Source organism: Ciconia boyciana, chromosome 2, assembly GCF_034638445.1.
Source record: "Ciconia boyciana chromosome 2, ASM3463844v1, whole genome shotgun sequence".
In the NCBI taxonomy this organism is placed as follows: domain Eukaryota; kingdom Metazoa; phylum Chordata; class Aves; order Ciconiiformes; family Ciconiidae; genus Ciconia; species Ciconia boyciana.
In genome coordinates this window covers 32,385,769-32,396,675 of record NC_132935.1, presented here as the reverse complement: position 1 = coordinate 32,396,675, position 10,907 = coordinate 32,385,769, and the positions used below count along the sequence as shown (strand labels likewise).

General features: G+C 40.3%; 1 long non-coding RNA gene across 2 annotated transcripts; it reads left to right on the top strand.

Annotated features, from left to right (window-relative positions):
• Positions 1 to 37: 37 nt before the first annotated feature.
• On the top strand, positions 38 to 10,080 carry LOC140647556 (uncharacterized). 2 transcript variants are annotated; one of them, XR_012040830.1, is made up of 4 exons: positions 38 to 218; positions 5,554 to 5,774; positions 6,217 to 6,604; positions 9,413 to 10,080. It is a non-coding gene; the product is annotated as an uncharacterized lncRNA (long non-coding RNA). The 2 variants fall into 2 exon arrangements; XR_012040831.1 differs by having other exon boundaries at positions 42 to 218; positions 6,217 to 6,421.
• The last annotated feature ends 827 nt before the right edge of the window (positions 10,081 to 10,907 follow it).

The following is a 10,907-nucleotide window of genomic DNA, read 5'->3' as shown; positions in this document are numbered from 1 at the left end:
GCACTTCAGAAAGCCTGGTCAGTCCTAGCTAAAAGCTCAGGCTAAGCTCGGTTACATGAGTCACCACTTTACAAACGTCATACCTCAGGCATGACGGGAAATAACGGCCGTGATACTAATATACACCAGAGCAAGGAATCTGCAAGGAACAGAAAAGAGGGGAAAAATAAAGAAGAGCGAAAATAAAGAGCCAGTTTCTGCTCTAAGATGGCTAGAAGGTGTGTTGATGGCTTAAAAATGGGTAAAAAGCATGTCTGGCAGTGATTTCTGGGGGTCGCTTGCTCTCTGCTAGCTGTGAGGGGGTGAGACTTTAAAGCACAGGAGCTTTAGCTAGAAGGACTCTCATGTTTGTGTTTGAGTAGCAGTTCCAGCTGCGTGGGAAGATGAAGGCATCCTTGGTGCGCTCCCGTTTCTGAGGGTGCACTGGGAAGGCCTGCTTTGTACATAGTGCTTTTTCTGATGATGCTAAAAGAGCAAGGCTGCAGGAACGAATTTGTTCCCTCTTCTGAGGTAGGACTCAGAGCCCCTTTTTTACCAAATGCTTGTATGGGCTCTATTAGTGAGAGCCTTGCTGCTTGGAGGGTAGGCGATGCCCTGCATTGGCTGGAGAGTGGGTGAGGTATATCCTGGGGAGGAGGAAGCAGGTCTAGTGGGTCAGGTATAGGTGTAACAACATGAAAGGGTGCCTAGTGCAGCTGGACTTCGAGTGGGATGAGAATGTGATTAATCTTGTCCTCCTTGTCACAGCCCTCAGGCTTTGACAGTTCACTCCTGGCAGAGCTAGTACTGTCTGCTTCCTGTGACCTTAAATGGGCTCACCATTGAGGGACATTATTAAAAATATTTGGTTTTCCACTTACTGACTCATTTTCTGATCCTCTGGAGCCTAAATAGAATGGGTGAATTGATTTGAGTGATACAGTGCTTAGAGGACTGAATAATGGTGATGTAGAGCATATATGCCTCATTGTGCCAGTTGTCTTATACCATGCTGGTGGGAAATGGGGCAACAAGAAAGATATCATCAGAAGTGACACAGGAGACTTGGAATTCCACAGATTAATTAGTCAAATGCACTCAACCACAAGTAATGAGAGAGGGATGCTCCATGCCTTGTACACAAGGAGATAGTTCAGTATTGGTGATAAAATGATACAAATACAGCACTGATCTGCAAGGATCAGTGACGAGATTTCCGTTACTGCAGCGCTTCTCAGCTAAAGCTGTTCCTAAAACTTTGCAAAGAATTTAGATAAATCCTTCTCAAATTTAAGAACTGTTTTTACCTGATAGATTCGCCATGTTGTGTAAGATGTTCACCAGTGTTGTGCAAGATGTTCGCCAGTGTTGTGTAAGATGTAGGATTTTGTGTGCTCAGGAGTTAAAAACGAAAAGTTAAAGGGGGGTGTGTGTGTGCCCTCTGGGATGTGCTCTTTGTGTTCTCTGAGTTCCCAGCCTGGGTCTGGAGGGCCAGCCTACCTGTGTTTCTCCAACCTCGCCGTGGTGTTGACTTTTGCCAATTTTTGGCGACTGCAGATTCATTGCCTACCACAAGAGGTCAGCACTGGATAAGGTTGCACCTCCAGTGAATGGTCTTACAAATTTTCAGATAGCAAGAATGTGCAGTTCCCAGCTGTTTCAATAAAACTGGTGTGCACTGAGTTCCTTTCAGTAACGGTTTTATGTAATAAAACTGTAGCTTGCACATATTTTTTAATCTCATCTCTCCTAAAAAGGATTGTTTTCTAGTTATTTTCTCTTTTTCTGCATGTTCTCATTTTGAAAACTTATTTTGTGAAAAGGGTCTCTGAACCATACATATATACACACAGACACACACTCTCTCTCTCTCTCTCCACACACACACACATATATATATTATTATACATATATGATATACATTATAATATATATTAAGGATGCTGCTTATAGTATCATGAAGGAAAGCTAAAAAGCCTGCAAAGCTAACAGTTAAAAAGTCTGGGAAGGAAGGGTAAGTCTGCTTGTAGCCAAAAGGGAATGTTCACATATTACTGAAAAATACTGAAGTTGAAGTTGGTGGACCAGTGATCCTCAGTGTCAGATCGAGACGTTTGGAGCTATGCCATAAGGATGGTTAAAAACAAGCTTGGTCGTTTAACCCAGTCCTCGGTAGTGGTTCCTCCCTTTCTCCCTGTCCAGAATTTTTGTTTTGTTTCGTTTTTACAACCCGACAAAAAACTCAATGAAGTCTTGTTTCAGAGCAAGACGCTGTACTATAGTGACTACAAGGCGAAGCTGAGACAAAGAGTAATGAAAAATTTGCTTGTCATTTCCCTTGCATTGAAACAAATGTGTTTGAAAACTCTTCTCCTTCCCCAAAAATTGTAAAACAAAAAAAAAGCTGCATCTGTTCATGGTAGTATCATCTGGGGATAAAGCAGGAAAATATAATTCAGGAAAGTGCAAATTCTTTTTCTCTCTTTCTCCTCTCTAAAGCTAAATTTAGAACATAAATCTTAGCATAATGTTTGCTTTTTATTTTGTTAGCCAAAAAGAGAAATGTAGCTTAGTGTTCAAACCAGTATGGGAATTTTTATAACCTAAATATTTTTCTTGGCATCATAAAAAAAGTGGGTGGGAGAGGGAGAAAAAAAGCTGGCAGTTTAAGCAAATAAACTAGAAAATAATGCGTTCAATTAAGGGGCACCAAAATAATGTTATTGTTCTCTAAGTGGTATTTTCATTGCTAAAAATTTGCTTTTGGTGCAGCAGGTTTCTACTAGGACCTCACAGAAGAAGTAAGATTATAACATAATGATTCTGTAACACCACATTTGGAAAACAGGTCTCAAAGGTACTGGCATAAAAAAAAGCCGATGGCAACATTTGAAGTACAAAATGCACAGGATATTTCAACAAAAATTGTTTTCTTGCAGCCAAGAGTACTTGAAGCCCAAATTTAAATTTAGTGAATTATTTTAGCTAAAAGAAATGAGGTTAGAGGAAGTTATTGATGCAGGCAGAGAAGGAATCATACTGTCTCAAAATTTTCTAAAGAAAGTACATGAAGTGTAAAAAATTTCTAAACCAAATGCACCTAAGGTAGTCGCTTAAAACTGTTCAGAACTGGCTCAAAAAGAGACCAAGCCTGTGTGGGAGTGGAGAGGAGGGAGTGTAGGTATGGAATATTGAGCTAAAATGAAATCCCTTTTCTTCAGTGTACAAAAGTAGAAAACATGTTGTTTGCATAAAGAGAACTGTAACGGGCCGTCTGCCTGTCTTCAGAAATATCAATTACAGCAGAGATTATTATCACTTGGCATTTAATTAGTGGAATTTCATCTGAAATACCACTAAAACGCTTCCTCGCTAATTATGACTTCAAATCCCTTCCTTTTTGTATCTAGAGGAATCAGCTGTAGGATTACCTACTCTAATGATACAAGTCACAGCTTTGGGTACCTGCCTGGCAGGAGCGGGGCTATGAAGACAACAGACTCCTCCATCAGAAAGAAGCGACAAGGAGCGCTCGTCACTCCGGCAGTGCGTGGTACCCAGGGGATTACATGCATGGCCAGGAAGGGACCGCTTGGACAAGCCTGACTGTTAGTGACGATAGGTGTTGCTGGGCAGCAGGGCAGGGTCTCTTTGCCCGAGCTGTTCTGCCTCTGGCTTAGAGAACAGATTAGTCTAGAGATCTTCCTTACTAGAGATGGACGACTGTGTATGCATGTGTGTGGTGAGGAGGTGTTGCTTGAAGGGAGGAAAATGCCAACAGAAGAAGAGTGATTAAACCGCTCATTAAATTTAATATCCTTGCTATTTATATTGGAATTGGCTTTGCAGCAGTGGGTAGGAATGCATTAGCCAAAGGAAAATCTAAATATGACCTAACAAAGCTAGAAGGGGAGTTGAGAACTTGGACAGAAAGGTACTAGCTTATACTTTTTTTTTTTTTAAAACAAACTACTCCCTGTTTCAGGAATGTCTCTCCAACTTGCAAGTTTAAAGCAGTAGCTTTGTTAGCTTTACCATGAGAAAGGCATATCCTGTTCAAATGAAGCTTTGCCTATCATGAGTGTTCCTTGTTGTGCACAGAGAGGCTACTCCTCTACTGCCAGGCAAGAGCAGGACAGGAAAAGTGTTGCTAGCTCAATGCATCAGAAAGACCAGTTTTATAGCATGTAGCCCCCTGGAAGTGGGAAACCATAGTCACTAGCTAAAGGCTGCACTTAAAATTCACGGGGCCAAAACTTAAAATTCAGGGGCCACATTCCTGTCCTGTGTGTCTTAGCTCATGTTACGGTGTCTAAGTATCTGCCTTCTGATCGAAGGGAAGGAATTCAGTCCTGTTTGTAATGAAGTCAATGCAAAGGCCATCATTGACTCGTGTCGATCCGTGGTTGATGTGCTGACGTTCATGGCTGTAAAAGAACTAAAGTTCACATAAACAGGTAGCAAAACTTATACACAAGGGTTTTATTACATGAATAATTTGACATACTCCACGGTAGTCAGATACAAGTGCATTTAATTAATGTTTTGTGGACATCATAACAGTCAGAATATTTCAGCTGAACAGTCAGTATTTGGCTGAATTCAAGCCAGTGCAATTCATGACATAACCATAAACAGGAAGTTACAGGTCTACAATGAGGTTAGACTAGATAGCAACAGCATAGTTATTGTCACATCAAAGCATTACAAAGTATGAAAGCCCAATATTTCAACTATCTCTAAAATGGTATTTGTACAAACCTGTTGTAGATACCTAAATGTAAGGATTCGTCGCATCCGTAATGGATCATGACTTTCTCTATTTTTGGGAGTTATTTCAATATTCAAAACTATTTGGGGCAACAAGAAGAAATGTAAACATCTGACGGTCCTTTGAAAGTCCCTTCTGAGAAAATACATTGTGTGCCACAGGAAAAGTGCATTCTAACTGGTGTGTCTGCTATGGCCAGTTTGACTCAAATTCACATAGCACCAGGTATTTATCCATTTCTGCAGTAAAAAGTTAGAAAATCTTTGTATTAACTCAGAAAAGAGAAAACAAAGTCAAAAGTTTTTTTCTTCTTCTTTCTTTAGAGGAACAACAATTAAATAAAAAAAACCCCACCCGACATTTAAACAGTTACCTCTTATGTACAAAGGAACCAAAAGCTAGCAAAGCGCATAGCCAGTGAACAGTCTTTATTATTTTTTTCTTCAGGTTCATGTACCTGAATATATGAGTTTATTTACAGGTGGACAGGTATCCACAGAAGTAATAATCAGAATACTTCTATTTGGCTAAAAGTTGTATAAAAAAAGACAAAACACTTTTTTCAAATACTTTCCAAATATATATATATATATATTAAAAGTATTCAGTATTTCCATTAGTGCCAGAGTTGGAAGCTCTTTCTCATTTTAAAAAGTTAACTTTGTGATAGTAAGTGACAGCAAAGGACTGACGGTTGCAGTCAGAGCTTTGATTTGAGGGACTGCAGCTGGAGCTACGCCGGGCCCACGGGACAGTTGCAGATTGCAGAGAAATGCAGTAGTGTCTTTCTGTTGCTGCTATAGGCCAGCTCCTGGTGACGGAGATCTGCCAGCTCCAGAGAGCCTCCTGCACCACGCTGAGCATCCCTACAGCTACCTCTGCGTAACCCTCCTGGGGGCAGGTCCTCTGCTGATATAAGTGGTCACAGCTATGGGAGATATGGCAGCTGATAACCCCTGAAGACCTGCTCTCAAGCATTTTTTTCAAGTCATTGGGTTCTGTGGATCACGTTGTAGGAGCCCTGGTAAGGAATATGTTTTTCTATTGAGCAACATACAAAAAAGCACTGCATTTTTTTAAAAGGACAGCGTTTAAAAAAAAACCAACCCGAAAACCTCTGAAGTAGTGGAAATATTCTTTATGCAAATGGACAACTAGCATGGGCAGGTAGCTCGATAAATGGGAAAACATAATTTCTACGCTAATTCTTGTAAAGAATATAAAATTAAAGGCCTCAGCCCATCAAATACAAATACACACTGTAAAAATATTTTTCAATTAAGCATAACCTAGATGAGTGCACATCTCTGGATAGATAAGAATACCACTGCCTTCATACTGGTATCAAATATTTGAATAGTTTGCATATAAACAAAATCTTTCTTTGTTGTTGAGTCCAGGCTTGCTTTACTCTAAAGCAAGGATATTCTTAATACATCTACTTTTTTTTGTCTTTCTTCTTGTAGGATGAACTGTAAGAAACACACTTCATTCATTGACCAGACTACGCTGATGTATATTACAGCAACAACCCAAAATTTAAGTAAAAATGTTGCAGGAAGGAAAAGGAACAAACCTTTTTCCTTCATTTAATCACACCAGCTAAAAGAACAAGACATCCATTTTTCATCTTTCCTACTCCCTTCCAACAGAGGGTACACTAAAAACAAGGTCTGATCCTTTGTCTCTTACACACCCCAGCCCTGAAGTCCAGTCAATGCTTAGGATGAAGGACTGAGTGTTTTGAGCAAGGTGTCATCTAGGGCAGCAGGTCTCAGCTGTGAGACCACAACCCCTAAGGAGCCATCCATGCCTCCTAAGCGCTGTGCTGCAGAGCACCATGGAAAAGTGGTGGTAAGAATGAAACTGGGCTGGTAGGATGACTGGAAAGGCTCTCATGAGGGGCAGGAGCGTGGCTGCAAGCCCAATTTGCAGTGGCCAACTCCTTGGCATAGCTTGGGCTAGTGTTGCTGTAAACTCCTACTGACCCCATGTGAGAGAGCAGCTGCTGGTCCTGCTCTGCTGCCCAAGCATGCACGACGCTGAGCAAAAGTGCAAGAGGTGCCAGGGCCGGAGCAGCAGCAGCTCTGGCTGAGCGAGCACAGGTACCACATCCCTCTGCTTTGCCACGCCGGGCCTGGGAGCCCAAACTGGTCCCCAAGAGCGTGCCAGGTCCCTGTCTGGGCCACGGCCCCCCAGCCTCTCTGCTCCTGGGGCCCTGCAGCTCAGCAAGCCTCTGTCCTGCCTCTCAGGTTTTTGGAGAGCAGAAGCAAGACAGGAGACAAATATATGCTAAAGGCGATGGGAGCACCTTCAGCTCCTCAAGTTTGGGCGTTGCTAACTTAGGGGAAAAGGTTGGAGTTGAACTGATTCAAGATACAGTATGCAGCTGTATGAAAATGCATAGTTTGTACATATACATTCATTTACAGAGATCAAAGGAAGGTTCTTTGCTATGTAGTTTAATCACCATCTGCTTTCAACAAAAACGCGACCTGACAAAGCTACAGGAGACCAGTTAAGCACACAGCTTGTGAGTTAATGGTAGCTGAATGGCATTTCCCAAATAAAGAATTAGCTTCTTTTTCTTCTTGCTTTTTTGAGATAATTATAAGTAGTTTTTCATTTGAAGACTGTTGTTTCTGTAAAAATGTATAATAGATTTTGGGATTTTGAGAGATTCCAACGGTGGTCATCTGAGTATTGGTGCACCCTGCTCTGAGGTTTATTAACAAGTATAAGTCCTGTAAGACAAACAAGCAGACCAACAGAAATCTGGTTTTAAATATGGTGCGTGAGCTAGATGATTAAAACGTGATTCTTTCAAAATGCTGACATTCTAGTTCAGCAGCGAGTAGTGCTTTTTTGGCAATAGCTGAGCTAGTATCTAGAAAATTTTACAAGTTTGCTCACTTTTGCTTTTATTTCAGTTAACACTTTGGAACCTAGCTGCTTCCCATGAGGAATGTCTATTGTCCTGAGCATCCCTGAACGTACAACAGTAATGTACCAGGCAGGGTGGGCTTAAAGACAAGGAGAAAACCTTGGTTTAAATGTTCTATTTTAATTTTGTCTTCCATTTGTGCTTTTTCTGAAGAAAAATTGCTTTCTCACTTGTGATACTTACTAAACCACAGTGGTTTGCTACGAAATGTAACTTTAACAAAGACTACTGCTTTTTACTAATCAAGATGTTCTATAAATACTTAATTCAGCAATGAATTGACCTTTTTCATGATAATTCATGTTCTTAATTTTTACTTAGGAAAAAAAGGGGTTAATGCACTTATTAGATGACTTGGATTCTTCCTTGCAATTTTTATTCAACCATATCTATGAAAATTGCACAAAAGCATTTCTGAAACTAGAAAAAAATATAATACTCAGATAATCAGGATTCACAAGGAGGAGAGTAAATTTATCAAAGCATATTTTGCCATCTAAGTGAGGAAACATTGCCTGTAGCTAGTGAACTGATCATTCGCTGGGAAATGAAAAAGCAGAAAAGATTTTTTTCCATACAAACAATGAATATTAAAAGTGCAAGAGGATGAGATTTGCTCATTCTAAAACCCAGTGACCAGAAACAAACTATTCATTACCTGAATTACTTGAGAAAAAAATATTCCTTCTCAATTCTTAGAAAAAGTTACTCTCACCAAAGTTGGTTTAGTACATTAATAAAACTGAGGAGCTAGTGCTTAGCAAATTAGTAATTCAGTAGTCTTTCTTTAAAGTTTCAAGTGCAAGCACATACTTCTTAGTATTTTAACTAAATTATTTTCATAGACTTTTAGGCATTAATATACACATTGCTAATTTCACAAATGCTTTTAATTTAAGAAAAAGATCTGAAATGTTTGGAGCATCATGACTTGTACCGAGAATGACTCCTTACATACCTGAAGTCTACTTGAAGTGCTCTTGGTTCAGCAGGCAGAATTGACTCAGAAGCAGACACAAAAGATTTTAACACTTTTTTCCACATAAAGTAACAGCAAAATTCTTAGAGGAATTTTGGAAAGCCCAAGTCTGTAGGTTTTTGATCTAGCATTAAAACACTTTCAGTGACAATAGATTGCAGAGGCTTTTTGATGAGTTTTGGCTAAGGTCCTCTGAATTCTGGAGTTCTCCCCAGCTGCCAGCGCCACAGGGAGACAGTGACAGTTTAACAAAGGTCTGCATGGTGGCATTTTGTTGTTCTGTGGTTTTTTATCTTAAGAAAAGAAAACGCACCTGCTTCTAATAAGAAACATTTTTTTGCTATGTGCAAGTCGCTGGCAGTGGAAGTACCTTATCTAAATCTGCCGTGCTGGCCCACAGACTGCCCCCAGAGGGCAGAATCAAATCAGATTGCTAAGGAGTATCATCTACATGCCAAAGTCTTCTCTTTTAAGCTTTCCTTCAAACATACATGAAAATACAGAAACTAGTAGGGCAACAGAACTGTTACTTGTGCTGCCTGATGGACCACCACCTTGGAGCAGGCCTGTCACTGCTCTTGCTCCTCAGCCAAATGCAAACTGAGTTTTCAGAGACACCCTGTGCTTAGTGCAAAGGTTTTAAGCATTTTTCCACAATTGCAAGACCTGAGCAGTGCTGTGCAGCACTCATCTCTGTGGTGGGATGTATAGGTAACATTAATCTATGCTTTCTCTTCAGCACAGGTATCGTGGTGCTCACCAATGTTAAGCACGTCGCTTGCATGCCACTGGCAGTGCTCCTGCCATGCGCCAGGGACTCCCGTTAGTCCCCGAAAGGACACAACAGCTTTTACGGCATGCAGAAATACCTGGATCCTGCACATTTTTTGTAGGCGAAACTGAAGCTTGATTAAAAATGGCAAGATGATACATTTGCAACTTGAGGTGAGACTGTACTCATGCTATTGGAGCAGCAGTTAGCTTTTACTTTTACCTATGGATGTAGAAATGAGAGCAGAACGTCTGAAAATCTCGTAAAAGGAACTGGGGACTCTGGGAGGTGGTTGACAAAGCGCTTTTGCAGGGATTTCACACCATGGTGCCAAGGACTTCAGAGCTGTGCGTGGTCTGTGCACACACGCGCTCATCAGCCTGGGAGAGGGGAGCCCAGGAAGGACTCACCCTGGGAAGAAAATGAGAGCATCGCTGTCTCTCTGTCTCCCCTCTTTACTGCCATGTGCTTTGTTTTCCAGTCACTGCAGACTTTCCCTTTTCTAGGTGTGATTTGGAATAAAGAGTTTGGACAAAGTAAAAGTAAAAAAGGTCTTTATTTTTCAATATACTCCACAAGATTTGAAGAGATTCTGTGCTGGGGTAGAGTAGCTGTTCTTTGTTTCAAGCGCTGAAACTGGCATGTAAACATTCTTAAGCTAAACTACATGCAACAGTATTAGGACTCTAAGCGTAACACCAAAACCAGAGGGAAGACGAGTTCTTCATTAGCTCATTTAGGAACAAGGAGATTGTCTTTAGGACACTAGTTCCCAAAATTAGAGGGGATGAAGGCAGGAAAAGCCAAATGGAAATACCATTGTCAATCTGGAAGTGGGCCTGTAAGCATAAGAATCTGGAGAGCTACTGTTTAAAGCAGGAAAATACATACTCGCATATGGCTTCTGGTGATGTCTTGTACTTGCATGAGTTCAGCCTCTCCAGAGACAAGGGGCTTCTCAGACTGCCCACTATACAGCATTGCATTAGCGTAGTGAAAAACATATCTTTTTGGTAATTAAGTTTTCTGATTTCAACTTTTCTGTGAGCTCTTTTCATTTTAACCCAGCTTATAAATAGTTTTATACTTCTTTAAACTGGATGAGACTAATTTTTTCAAGACCCATATCAATTAAACTAATGCAGGTTTTGCATATAAGCAAATGCAATGTCTAGAACTTTGTCTCCTGCTTATTTATATTCCATTTAAAACCATGCTGTTAATGTATTGAATTTACCAAACAGTAAATAATTTCAGAAGCTACAATATTTCTCAATGTATCACTAAAAATGTCTCTCATCTAAATAGTTTATTTGCTGTGTTTTATGGAACTTGCATTTTTTATAAAAACATCTTAGTTTCATGGTTAATTTCTAGTTAAAACTAGATTAACAAAACCTTTATTGTTTTGTATATCAAAAATACATGGCCCAACAAGTGAAAAAATATATAAAGTGCAATG